At 41.5% G+C, this 13530-nt stretch overlaps 2 long non-coding RNA genes across 3 annotated transcripts in view; both read right to left on the minus strand.

The window, feature by feature from the left end:
- Positions 1 to 13530, minus strand: part of LOC310757703 — a 421645-nt gene that overhangs the window by 1235 nt on the left and 406880 nt on the right. The gene's annotated exons all lie outside the window — the stretch shown is intronic.
- Positions 1913 to 13504, minus strand: LOC310757672. 2 transcript variants are annotated; one of them, XR_014545392.1, is made up of 4 exons: positions 12988 to 13504; positions 4838 to 4989; positions 3468 to 3562; positions 1913 to 1928 (listed from the first exon to the last, which is right to left on the minus strand). It is a non-coding gene; the product is annotated as an uncharacterized lncRNA (long non-coding RNA). The 2 variants fall into 2 exon arrangements; XR_014545393.1 differs by lacking the exon at positions 1913 to 1928 and adding an exon at positions 2010 to 2974.

A 13530-nucleotide genomic window follows, 5' to 3' on the forward strand; every position in this document is an offset into this window, starting at 1 on the left:
AAGCAGAGGCTGGACAGCCATTTATTGGAAATGCTGTAGCTCTGGGTTTCCTGCATCAAGTGGAGTGGTGGCAGCAACAGAACAGATGACCTAGCTCTATGATTCTGTGAGAATATATAGGTGGGAGGAAGAAATTGTGTGCAACAGGGAAGAAACAGAAGGCGGTTTGTAAAAGCACAGCAGACATGGCTGGTTAAAGTGATACCTGAGCTGAATTTAGACTACATACCACATCAACTCTGATTAGGAAAGCAGCTTGTGAAAGTCTCCTGAGACTCCCATGAGGAATATGTGTTTGTAGTCCTCAAAATCCAGCCGCAGCTCTGGCCCAGACATTATGCGGAGAACACTTATTAGGCAGTGTGAGGTCTCAAGACTCATACACAGGGACCTCATTCACTGAAGCTAATAGAGTAGCACTGCAGGGGAGTTCTGCCCTCTGCTTGCCCCTTGCTTAAGTATAGGCTTAGGCTGTTAAATCTCAGCCGCAACATGGCATGAACCGCAAAATGGAAATGCTCCAGGGACTAGCTTTCCACAGACAGACACACAGTATAATCAGGAACTTTTAATAAAAAATAAAGGTGGAAGTTTTCGTCTGCTTTCCTGCAGCTATCCAGAAATAAAATAAGCACAGAGAGAGGATTAGCCGGCAAAGGAGACTGGATCTTAATTAGGAAACGGTTCACCTTGCTTTGTTTCCTGTCTTGATTTTTTTAAAAAAAAGATTGGAACCATATGTGGGACTTAAGAGCAAGAAGGGGAAGGAAACTAGAAGCTGCAGGTGGGGCAGAACCGCTTGATTAGTTCATGCGGATAGTGTGATTATAGTTAGGCACTAGGTGGCACTGGCCTGGGTTATTTCTGGGTGGAGTATACAATTTCTTGTCTGAGGGGATATTAAGTTCTTGTCTAGCTTTTTGACCAATGTGTCCTCATAGCCTTCCATGACAGGTCATGTGAAATCCAGTCAATGTTGGTAAGAAGCTGGCAAAATGTTATCTTTTACTACTCTTAAAGATAAGGGATACTTTGCAGAGACCGCAGCTGGCAATTTGCTGCTTCCTTGGTTTCCTGGGAACTGTAGTTTGTTAAGGTTGCTGGCAACTGTAGCTCTCTGAGGAGAAAACTAGAGTTCTCGGGATTCTTTGAGTGAAACCAAGTGCTTTAAATGTGAGTTGAATGTGCTTTAAATGCATGCTGTGGATGTTTCTTAGGCATAAGGTCTCTTCTTCGTTTATTTGTCCAATAACAGGGAAAGGTAATTGAATTCACAAGTAAGTGAATTCCAGAGGGGAACAAACTAATATGAGGTAACCTTCAAAGAAGTGTTACATCAGTTTTTAACCACTGTAAACAAAAATGCAGCCTAATTCTATGCTGTTTTCCCACTGGGCAGGTTGCAGCATCCTATCTAGAGGCAATGCGAAAACTTTCCCTGAGGATCCAAGTCCTATTTCATTAGGTCATTCTTATCTTTTTCTGCTTTGGAATTTTGCCAAATGCAGTTGGATACTAGGCAGACAGAGCAAAGTTTATTTAAGGTTAGCTTGTCAGATGGAATAATCCACCAGCTCTCCTGACCCCACCACCTAGCTGATTTTAAAACCCTCTCCCAGGGGCTCCTCCTCCTCCAAATCAGAGTCGTTTCAGGCTGCTTTAAAGTTAATAATAAATGGATAAATTGGGAGAAAGGGCCACACATTTCTCACCGTGCTTCTCTTTTGACCCTCACCAAGAACTGCAATTTGCTCCATTAACTGCTCCATCCTTTTAACTTCTTGCGCAATACAACAATTCCTAAGAGCTACAGCAAAGAAAACTGTGCCCTGAGTGATTTGGAAATGGCTGCTGCCAAGGGCATGGGCTTTCTCTTAAGAGCTCAGCAGACTTGACTCCTGCATTTTCTGGCTGGTCAATTCTGTAACCTGAAGTAGATGAGGGATTTAAAGCATTTCTTTCAAGTGAATTTGTATAGCTTATCTACTTAGGATGGATTTATCAGCTGGCCTCTTTTGCAATCAGGACAATAAATCCTCATAGCCATTCAGCCAAAATAAATTGTTAAGTCATGCTTTATGGGACCAGCTCTTTAGTATTATCTCTATTTAGTTATAAGAATGATGTAATTCTAGAACCTGAATGGTAAATACATCCCCCGCTGGAGTCTGGAACCAATTCCAGATGAAATTAAATAGTGTTTTGCCATTAACTGCTGTGACCGCATTATATCCAATTTTAAAAATTGCCATCCTTAAGGTATACAAGCTCCTCCACATATGTCTGGACATAAGCCCAGCCCACAATGACTGAGGTCCCAACTAGGTCTGAGATTGGATTTCTTGAAGTCTTCTTCCAGTTGTTGTTGTTGTTGTTATAAAGGCATATGCAAGTGACGGAAGAGTTGGACTGCGGCCACAGTGCTAAGGAGAGGGGATACCAACCCTTCCCTCTGGTGCTATTTTCCTCCCTTCTAATTTCCCCTATTCCCAGCGGCTATTAGCCATGAAACGGGAAAACAACATATACTCATACTGAACCCACCTTTGCTCTCTCTGCAGCTAAGAGCAAGGGGGAGTGTGGTGGGTTGAAGTCAAGAGCTGATTACAGATCTCCCGTGCCATGTCTAAAATGGCCTTGAATTAATTTAGTTCCTTCCTTACCTGAGAAATTCCCCACCTGATCGTGCCAACAAAGATATGTATCTCTAATGGTGAAGATAAATGTGTCTACCTCTGCCCCCCTGCCCCTCCATAAAGGTTGAGAAACTTAGTGAGGATTTGTTGGAGCAAAGGGAAGGGAAGAAAACAGCACTTTGCTAGATCCACCAGCTTTGCAGTGGAACTTTACAAGGAAGAGAATCAGTGGTGGCTGGTGGTCCTGGGGACTGGTGGGGTGGAAGGCAAGGAGCTCAACAGTCAGTGACCAGTGGTAGGGCCAAGTAATTCTAGCTTTGTTCTCCTCATTCTCATCCCTACTGGGTTTAAGAAGGGGGAAACAGAGACTAAGGAGGGGGAAGCTGACAGCACGTGCTACCCCACTGTACTGGCTGGAAGAAATTAGACTGGTAGGGGCTGTCTGAGAACAGACGTGAAGCAGGTGAATTTGGTAGTTTCAATTTCTTTCAGTTTCTCATTTTTTCCAATCTGAAGTTCAGTGCTCCACATTTCCTCACCAGTTTGCAATTTTAAAAAATCCTCATGAAAATTCCTTACTATTTAATTTCTCTGACCACACACATTTTGTATGCAGTTTTGCAAAGCAATTTCCCCATACGTAATGAATTTTATATATTATTTTCACTAATATGTGTGTGTTTATGCACACTTCGCCCTAGCACATTCATTTTTGTATACGTTACTTGGCTGGAAAACTGCATTACAAATTTCAGAGAAGTGCAAATTTCATAAAAGGGCTTTGCTTTGGTCCATGTATTGTTTTGGAAAGTGCAAATTAGGTAAGCTCACCTTCAAGTGCAAACTGAATCATGTTTCTCCTCCATCCCTAGTGATAGATTGGTGCTGGTGGGGCAGCCTCCACTGCATAGGATGGACTAGGTTGTCTGAGAATAGAAGTGAAATATTCACAAAAATAAAGTATCATTATCTTTTGGATTTAATTGATGGGCTAGGTTAAGGAAATTAAAGGTGGAAACTTGAAATGATATATATGATGCTGATTGGGAATCAGTTCACACTTGTAAGTTTAAGGGGATTTCAGATTCTCCATGTAATTGAGACAATGGTTAAATTCAGCTGGAAATCAGGATTCCATGGAAAAGATTGTTTTGAGGAGTTGTGATAAAATGCTAAATGAACAGGAAGTGTCTCTACCTGCTGTCATATATTAGAGAACCTGTAGAGTGTCTCTCCCCCCCCCCCAAATTCTGTCACATCCACAGCATTGGACCTAAAGAGCCTCATGTCAGGAAAGCAGGAAGTAGCATTTTTTAATCTTCCTTTTTGCTATTGAGACGGCAATATAGATCGGCAAATCAAATGTCTGTTTATGATAGCTAAGTTGGTAACAATTATGCTGGCTTTGTATAGAGTATGAGATCTGTGCTCTGAGAGGGTAGCAATTTTGCATGACTCAGGCCAAACTAGATATTACACTTGGGATGGGTGTAACAGTCTCCCAATTTTTTAAAAAACGAAAACAGCTGCAGGAGGCTGCCACTTTTAGCAGAACCGAAGGGGAGTGGCTGCTTAACCATGCAAAATCATTTCCTTCCTTTCTGTCTCCCCCCTCCTTTCTTATTTATCCATGGGAGAAACACACAGGGTGTGTCATGAATGATCCATGATCTAAACAAATAAACAATATTCTGATTCTCCCATGCCTATTCCCGATTAATGAGATATCCTCTCATCATAAACTGCAAGTTCAACTCCTAAGCAAGTAAAAATTCACAACACACGACAAATACCCTTCCTGTCTGCAATATAGTCCAAAGAAACTCTTCCACCCCATTTAGTATTTTCAATGTTGCACTGGTTCTCAGAAAATGTATTTTCTACAGACTGGCATAAGAACCAGTTTACCTTTTAAGAACAGGGTTCGTCCTTTACTATTAATAATAATCTGGAAGCCATAGCCTAGGGTTTGCTCCCATTGTCACACACATTTTTCAGACAGCATCTTCACATGCATCAGGAGGTGATTATGGTTTCACACATTCTGCACAAGAATTACTCCGCCAATGTCAACACAACAGTTAATCAGAGGAATAAGGTCTGATAGACTCCATTTGTGGAGAGGAAGGTCCTCTGCATTCCTCTTTGCCTCTCCAAACATTCCCACACAGCATAAGGCCATTACAATAAACCCACCATACCTGTTTACCAGAACCATCTTGGTAGGCTGGGACAGAAGAACGAGAATGGTGTGCAGGATGCCTTGGACTGCAAAGCTGCACTGCTGTGGGGAACAAGCCCCTCTTGAGAAGTAATGGTGTGAACTCTCTTCCTCCACCCAGCTGTGCAGTATCTAGGTGTAAAATAAACCATGTATTTTAAAGCGCCACACTCTTTGACATGCCTGGATTCCCAATGGAAACACAACCCTGTAACCGCCTGGAATCTTGCTACCACTCAGCAGAGACTGGAGGTGGCACACAACCTTCATAAGCATATAGGTCTTATGACATCAAGCATCCTTGTCTACTACAAACACTGTCTACTTTAGCTAAAATGGCAGCAGTTTGGGAATGGAGGAATTAAGCCAAGTTGTGTTACAGGTATCTCAACAATGGTATCTCAGCGATCTGCCTGCATATTAAGCCTCTGTTTGAAAGCACTTTATGAGGATCCACACAGAGTTAGAAGTAGTACTAAACTTGGTTAAAAAACAAAACAAAACCCCAAAGCCAGCTGCTGAGTATCAATTGCCTCAACCAACATGTAGGAACCTTTGCTATGAACACAACTGCTGGCTCTCCTGGAGCGGGTTTGTGCATGGACAACAAGGTTAAGAAAGCCCAGGGTGGCACCTAGCTTGGTTATTGCAGGTCTTTTATCACGTACAGTCTATCTGTTTGGCACATTATGGTTATAAGATTTCCTAATAGATAAAATGTCTTTTAAGTACCAGAGGGAGATTGGGGGTACAATACAATATAGCTTTTATTTATAAAGCCTTTTACAAATGTCCCAGGGAGCTATTTTGCAAAGGCAGGAGCAGACAAGTACAGCACGATAACCACGAATCACAGTTCATTCACTGCACATCTTATGTCACGGGGTCTGATTTCAGCTTTAGCTCTAAAACCAAACAGGGAATTTGCTTGGTGAGTTTCTGCTGCTAGTGTCTTGACAGTATAATCTTAACACTGTTTACATGGGGTGTATGGATGGGCAAACTTGACCATTTCAGTTTGTCTCCATCTCATTTTTCCAGTCTTAAATTCAATTCTACACATTTTCACATTAGTTAATCTCTCTCCCCCCCCCTTAAAATTAATCAACATCTTAGTGCAATTTTCTCCTATCTATGTGTTTGTATGTGATTTTACTTAAAATACAAGTTTTTGCAAAGCAATGTTCCATAAGGTTATGCATTTTTTCCTGCTATCTTTGTTAATATATGCATTTTTTCTGCTATCTTTGTTAATATATGAATTTTCTACATATAGGGGTAGAGAACTGCATTGCAAAATTCTAAAAAGTATTAATGTTGAAGGAAGGCTGTGTGCTCTTTTGCATATTGTTCAAGACACTGGTGTTTCTTGCTACCCTTCCACTTGTGTTGCATCTGAATCCTCTCTCAGGCTCCTCTCCTGGGAGTGGAGATCTCTATACAACCCAACAGAGGTTACTGAGTGCAAGGGCCATCTCCTCTATGGTGAGAGATCTGAGGCTCCTGCATACATGGCGTCATCATGTAGCTTTGCAATTAGAATAGCCATTGAATAATGTCAGGCATATGTGTAGATTTCATACAAAGTTTAAGCAAAGGCAGATTTATAAGTTAAACAGTTCTCCCACCTTGTGGCTAAGCTGAATATTACTGCCAAGATAGCATTTGCGTTAAATAATCAGAGGATGTAAATGCATATTCATCACGGCATGGAGAAAGTGGATAAAGAAAAGTTCTTCCTTAGCCCCATAACATTAGAACTTGTGAATATCCAGGGACGCTGAATGTTTGAAGATTCTGGACAGTTAAAAGGACGCACTTCACCATGCAACACGTAGTTAAACGATGGAACTTGCTCCCACAGGAGGCAGTGATGGCCACCAACTTAGATGGCTTTAAAAGAGGATTAGACAAATTCACGGAGGAGAGAGCTATCCATGGCTACTAGCCACGATGGCTATGCTCTGCCTTCACACCTGGAGACAGCAATACTTCTGAATACCACTTGCTGGAAGCTCCAGGAGGGGAGAGTGCTCTCGTGCTCGAATCCTGCTTGCAGGTTTCCCACAGCCATCTGGTCAGTCAATTGAGAACAGATGCTGGGCTAAATAGGCCATTGGCCTGATCCAGCAGGCTCTTCTTGGGTGCCGTCTTAACACTCCGGAAGCTGCGTGTGAAACGTGTTTCATACAGTAATTATTAAAGTTGCTCCACCTAATATTGTGATTAGTCTGTCAGATGCTCCACAAATACTTTTCATCACCTATTTAAGAGCCAGAGGAGCTATAGCACAAAGGGCAGTTGCTGACAAATTATCTCTATAGGCTGAGACCTGTGTCCTGCAATCAATATCCCTCACATGTAATAAAAAAATATCTGTCCACAAGGTGGAAAAAAAACATCCTTACCCAATGGAGAATATTACCCTAATCTGGTGGAGCAGAAAATCATTAAAAAGCTGCCTTATTGGTCTAACTAGCTCGGTATTATTTACACTGACTCTTTAGGGTTGCAGACAGAAACCCTGCAGACAGGGTTTCCAGCCTACATAGAGGCGCCAGGGATTGAATTTGGGGTCTTCTGCATGCAATGCACGTGCTCTGCCATTGAGTTATGACTTACTGCTTATATAAAGATGTAGCAATTTTTCCTTGTTTCAAGGATTTCCAGCTCTCAAAATGTAATTGAAAATCTCACAATATCATATTTGGTCTCTGTGTGCAAACGTTCAAGGATGCAGTTGAAGGGTGGAGAAAAATCTATAGCAATGATGCCATAACCGAAAAATACTGAAGAGGGGCAAGCTAACTCCCAACTCCCCCCATTGTAGAACAGCTGGACCACATCAAGTTCATGCATAGGTTGCAGGCAAGCTGGAGACAGTCAGCTTGGGTATCCACAGCAGTGACCAGAGGAGAAATGACTGCTGGGAGGAGTGCAAAGAGAGGAAATGCCATGGTGCATCTGTAACAGCGAAATCAGATGCCTTCATCTGCCCCAACTGCAATAAAACATGTCTCTCCCATATTGGTCTCTATAGCCACAGCAGGTTTGACTTTACCCCTAATAGTGCATTCTTCCATTACCTCTCGAGACAGATGCCAACAGTGTACACTTGCTGAGCATTGATCTGCCAAAAGGCTGGGTGCAGTGCCATCCTATTGAGCTCAAGCCAAGCACGACCTTGTGATAAGTTTAGGAAGACAGAGGTCAGCTCCTTCTTCCACATGATATCACCTATACCTCCAAAGGGGAAAGAGAAAGCTGAAGGAATCAGCTGAGCTTCCTTATGTTGGCCAATCCATGTGAGAATTCTAAGCACGGCCACATAAAGAATGAATGCAGAGTTCCAAGGGAAAGGAGGAGATGAGGGGCAAAATGAGAATGAGGACCGACAATATTATTCTACATGGGCTCAGTATGGTACCTCCTCAATACAGTATTCCAGAATAAATTGATGCCAGGAAAACCTGGAAAAATATTACCCTATTAAATTGGCTGTCTTCTACAAATTCCCCCTGCCTATAAGGTTACGCATAGTATTACTGTGAGTAAACTCCTTTAATACCAACTCCAAAACACACACACAAACCACATCCCTCAGATCTCAACATTTATCTATGTTTGGTCACAGTTTGGCAAAAAAACCTCAAACAACTCAGAATGAGTGTGATGAACACAGGCTAGTCTATTCTGTGGCAGTGCAGGCAGTCAAAAAGTCTTTTCTCTGCCTCCGTTGTGTCAGTGTCCGATCAGGAAAAAAGCAGGGTAATCATCATCATCATCATCAAGAGCAATATTATAATGTGAATGGCTGTGCTTAATCTGACTTTGGTACTAATTGTTGAAAGAAACTCCTTCAAGTATATTTCAAAGCATAGGTTTATTCTAAACAGATTCATTATACAGAATGGTTATCTAACAATCATTGTCTTAAATGAAGCAGTTGACATGCCTCTTCCATGTGTTCCTACCCATGCCCTGAGCTCATATTCAGATACCCCTCTCTGAATGCCCTTGCAAGCTGAAATATGGTGGGTGGTCACAAGAGAAAAGGCCTTCTCTGCAGCAATTCCTAGTTTATGGAATGTTCACTTGGAACCATCTTTCATGTCTTTTTTGGTGTCAGATACCTTTTTATTTTCACTGACTTTTAAATTTTCATTATTTTACCCCCTCTTACCTTTCTGGAAGATAGTGGATTTTGCTGTTTAGCATGGTTTTCAGCTTTCTGTCTTATATGGATTATTTTAATTCAGCTTTTAGAATTGCATTTTTGTATTTTATGGTTTTGTTTTGGTTTTGTTACATGCTGCCCAGAAAAGGTGGCTAATAAATACAGTAAATTGTAAGAGCAGAAATAGTAATACGAATAATACAAGGTGTTCAGAAGACCAAGCTCCCAATATTTTCCCAGCAGGTTGTGGCTCAGGGCACAACCCCATGGCCCTTGCAAATGCATCCCAGGCGACATGGGCATAGCCAAAGTTATTGAACTTTTTTTAGGAAGTTGGCAACCGGAGGGAGGCGGGATGTTCATGTGCCCCCACTTTCTGCCATGCAAGCAATCAGGGTTGTGAAGTTGGTAGATTGTCTGGCTCCAGTTTTCTCTCCTTTGAAGGGTAGGGTTGTTCTGCCCAGGTTGTAATATAGCCCCCAGTTACACACACATGCATATGCCACTAAAATCAATGGGGCTTAAGTTAATTTAGGAGTGGTGTGGCCTCGAAGACCAGTGTACCTCAATTCCTAGGACTTCACGTGCCTTGCCCATGACAGCAGGAAAGGTTTTAAAAGATGAGAAGGTAACAATTCCTTAAGTCCAATAAAATAAAATATACACATATATATCTATATCTATATAATAGAAAATTTGAAAACCACTATCATGTTTTCATCTTGAGGATGGAGGAAACTAGTTCAATACCTTGCTTCTTAAAATATATTAACAGAAATAGCATTTGCCTGGTGTTGAAAAGATGCAATGATGTGAGTTTCCTAAGGAAAAACGTTCCAAATAAGGAAGATCTCTCTCTCTTTGTCACCATTCAAATTTCAGCAGGAAGTGGCATCCTGAAAAGTGCATCTTGTAATGTAGATGATATTAAGATCTGGATAGTCTCATACGGTTAAGTGGCATACCTTCAGATACTGGGGTCCCAAACCATATACGTATGGCTTTATTAGTTAAAACTAGCACCTTGACCTGGGCTTAGAAATGTAGTGGCGACCAATATAAGCAAATGAGGACTGGCAAACCATGTTCTGATAGTTTAATCCCCTTCAGCAACCTCGCTGCCAAATTATGTCCTAACTGAAGTTCCTGGATCATCTTCAAGGGCAGTGGCCACGTATAACACATTGCAGTAATCCAATAATGGATGACTTATTCATGCCATATCAAAAATAAGTATAAAGTTAGTGAAAGTTCAGATCATTGAGTACAAACACATATGTCTGAATAAGAGGAAGTTGTGTATGTGGTGTGTGCAGTGCTTTTTTTCCTAAAAAATGTTTAGGGGTACTCTCATTTTGACTCAAGAAAGTCACCATTTTATAGTTCAAATTGGGGAAAATAAATACAGTACATGGACAAAAGTACAAAGATTCACGAAATGTTTAAGGGTATGCGTACCCCTGCGTACCCCCAGAAAAAAAGCACTGGGTGTGTGTATGTGTAGGTCCATTGTTTCACTCAACATTTCTGGATTATAAATGTGTAAAGTATCCAGATGGTGCAACAAGCAGTGATCTGTGTAATGCTGACCACTGTGTCAGGCTGAGTTTTGCCACCCAGACAGTGCATATATTTGAGGGCTTAGCTGTCCATTTCTTATTAGGACGGTAGTAGCACACAGAGCAAAAACCCTTAGTTGTTTAGAGTTATTTCTCAAAGCCAACACCACCTTTCAAAATCTGACAGCTGCTCAAGGCCATGAATAGTGCAAACAGCTTTTATTAGCTATTCTTATCTCCGAGATAAAGGGATACTAGCATAAACAATCTATTGGAATGTATAGCTTGAAGAAAGAGTAGATAGAACAGTTCAGAAAAAGACAAGCTGAGTTCCCCAAGGAGAAACACAGTCATCTTTCACTGTCTAGGTATGGACAACCTGGACAAGAATGTGGATTTCTATTTAAGGAACAGCAGCAGCAGCATGGCAATCTAGTAGTATTCTGCCATCTTTCAATATGCCATGGCCACGTCAGGTTTTAACATCTCAAGATGGAGCAAAAATTCCACTGATTCTTTGCGTTTAAGAAGAAAGTATTATTTTTCTATTAGGAATTGAACTGATATTTTTATTTGTTTATAGTCACTACCCATACATTCCATCCTCCAGTCCTCTTTTGCTTCAATTCCTTTCCCCCATATCTCACACAAATAGGTCTTGTATTAAAAGCAATCTGGCAACCTTCCAAAGAGACAGTCTCCAAGAACATCCCTCTAAAATAATGGAGGAAAAATATGTATATGGCTTCATACCATGATAGTTGAAAATGAACTTCCTTGGTAAATTTTGACTTAACAAGTGATGGAGAAAAAGTGATTTCTATCACTATCAGTATCTGCTTTTATATTTCTCTGAGGAACCGGGCTGGCCACTTTTGGAGACAGATGTTCTTTCCAGATGACCTGCTTATTGAGCATTCATCCCAATTTGCTTGCACAAAGTTTGTTGTAGGTTGCTTTACTGTGAGAGTTTTTCTGAGCATTCACTCTTATTTATTTGTGGAGAGGTTGTATGATGTCGCAGCCAGCGATTGTTATCCCACCCCCTTAGAAACTGTCATTCCCACAATACTTTGGGGCAAGCAGAGACTGTTGAAGTGGCATAAGAGTGCTTTAAATGTCAGGTAATATATATATATATATATATTCACTCATATTCTAGGGTAAAGTGTGCATAAATATGCACATATTTGTGGAATAATATACAAACATACATTACATAATGGAAAGTTGTTTTGCAAAAATGTGTGTATTAGGAAAAATATACAGGCAACAATGTGTATATTAGGAGAATGTTGAGTTAATATAGGATATGGCAGCTGTTCTACCAGTATAGCGGTGGCATATTCTTCAATACCACTCCCCTAGTGTAGCTGGAATACAGGGTTTCTGGATCAACTAAATAAAATATGATTAAGACTTATTTAATTGGGTGACAGTCCTCATGTTGTTCTACAGATACTACTGTTAAGAAAGAACTGTTAGCCAAACTTAGGGATGGGCATGGGAAGCCATTTAGTCCCTTACAGACAAAAACAAAGATGCTGACATAGTCCCATTATCATAAAACGAGCCTCCACAAAATGAGCACAGATAGTAAAAGCCAATACCACACAGAGTGTATTTCAAAAGTTAACCTTTAAAGTGACAAAAGCATAAATAGTGGTCGCCAGAGTTGTATCTGACCAAAGGGCTCCAAAGCCACACAAAATACTTATAACCAGTTTTGATGATCACATAATAAAAAGTTAAGTTGAAAATCTACTGGATTCCTTTATGGAGGTCAAAACCATACATGACAATTTCTTTTTTTGTTTGTTTGTTTGTTTTGTTTTTAAATGTGAACTTGCTGTTTGAGAGAGATTTCTTTACCCACTCCTCAAACAAACAGCCCCAATGCATTTAGAACTAGGCATGATAGCCTCAGATATTGGCACCAGATCTTAAAAGGTTGTTGACTACATACACCTTTAATAAAACAATGTCACAAGTGCACGTTTTGTTTATACCAGATCTCTCAAGGTACACTGCCTGCACATTCCAAAGGAGATCCCTTGCATACTGTGGACCGTATCGTACTTGATTTGGTGTGGAACCCTGGATGATTGAATGACATCTTGCAATTTCAGGGATCATTTATTCTAGAAGTGAACTTAGGTGGCTTGAATGCCACTGAGAGAACCAAAATGGGGCCACCGGAAAGCGAGTGAGACATCCATATGCTCAAATCCAAAGATTTTCCGGGGGGGGGGATATTATATCAAAGAACTCAATTTTGGCAGGGGATGGGTAACAGTTCCACACCACACGCCTCCTTCAAAGAATCCAGGGAACTGTAGTTTGTTAAGGGTGCTCTTTGAGGGGAAACCATAGTGCCCAGGGTTCTTTGTATACCTGGAGTAGCTCTGCCCTCCGTTGAAAAACCAGAACGGAGAAGAACGGCCAGTTGGGAGGACAAGCAAGGCTGATGAAATGAATTCTCCCTAGCAAGCGAGAATATACATTGCAACGCTTTTGTGGAAGGTCTCACTTGCTTCCGCTATTTACAAACTCCTCGCAGCTTTTCAGTGTCCCCTTTTTTGGATAGGACGACTTGCAACTACCACTGAGCATTACTTTGGCTGCAATCCTTAAAGGTGCGTCACCCTACCACCCCCGGCCTCTCTTGCCTGGAAGCCGACCCTCGCCTGGGAAATTGCCCTTGACTCGCTTCTCTTTGATTTGTTTTCATGGCGGCTACGGCAGAACCACAATTCCCAGCATGCCAAGGGCTACCGTTGACGCTTTGGGACGCGACGCTTCCCAGCCCCGTTAGGCCGCCTCCAACTACCACACCCGCACTGAGAACCAGAAAGGAAACGATTTTCTTCCCTCCCTCCCAACGATACCGCGCTAGGCTCGGTTACAGAGGACTCGCTCAGTGACGTGCCGCCGTGA

This window comes from Podarcis filfolensis (assembly GCF_964270895.1).
Source record: "Podarcis filfolensis genome assembly, chromosome: 2".
Classification (NCBI taxonomy): Eukaryota; Metazoa; Chordata; class Lepidosauria; order Squamata; family Lacertidae; genus Podarcis; species Podarcis filfolensis.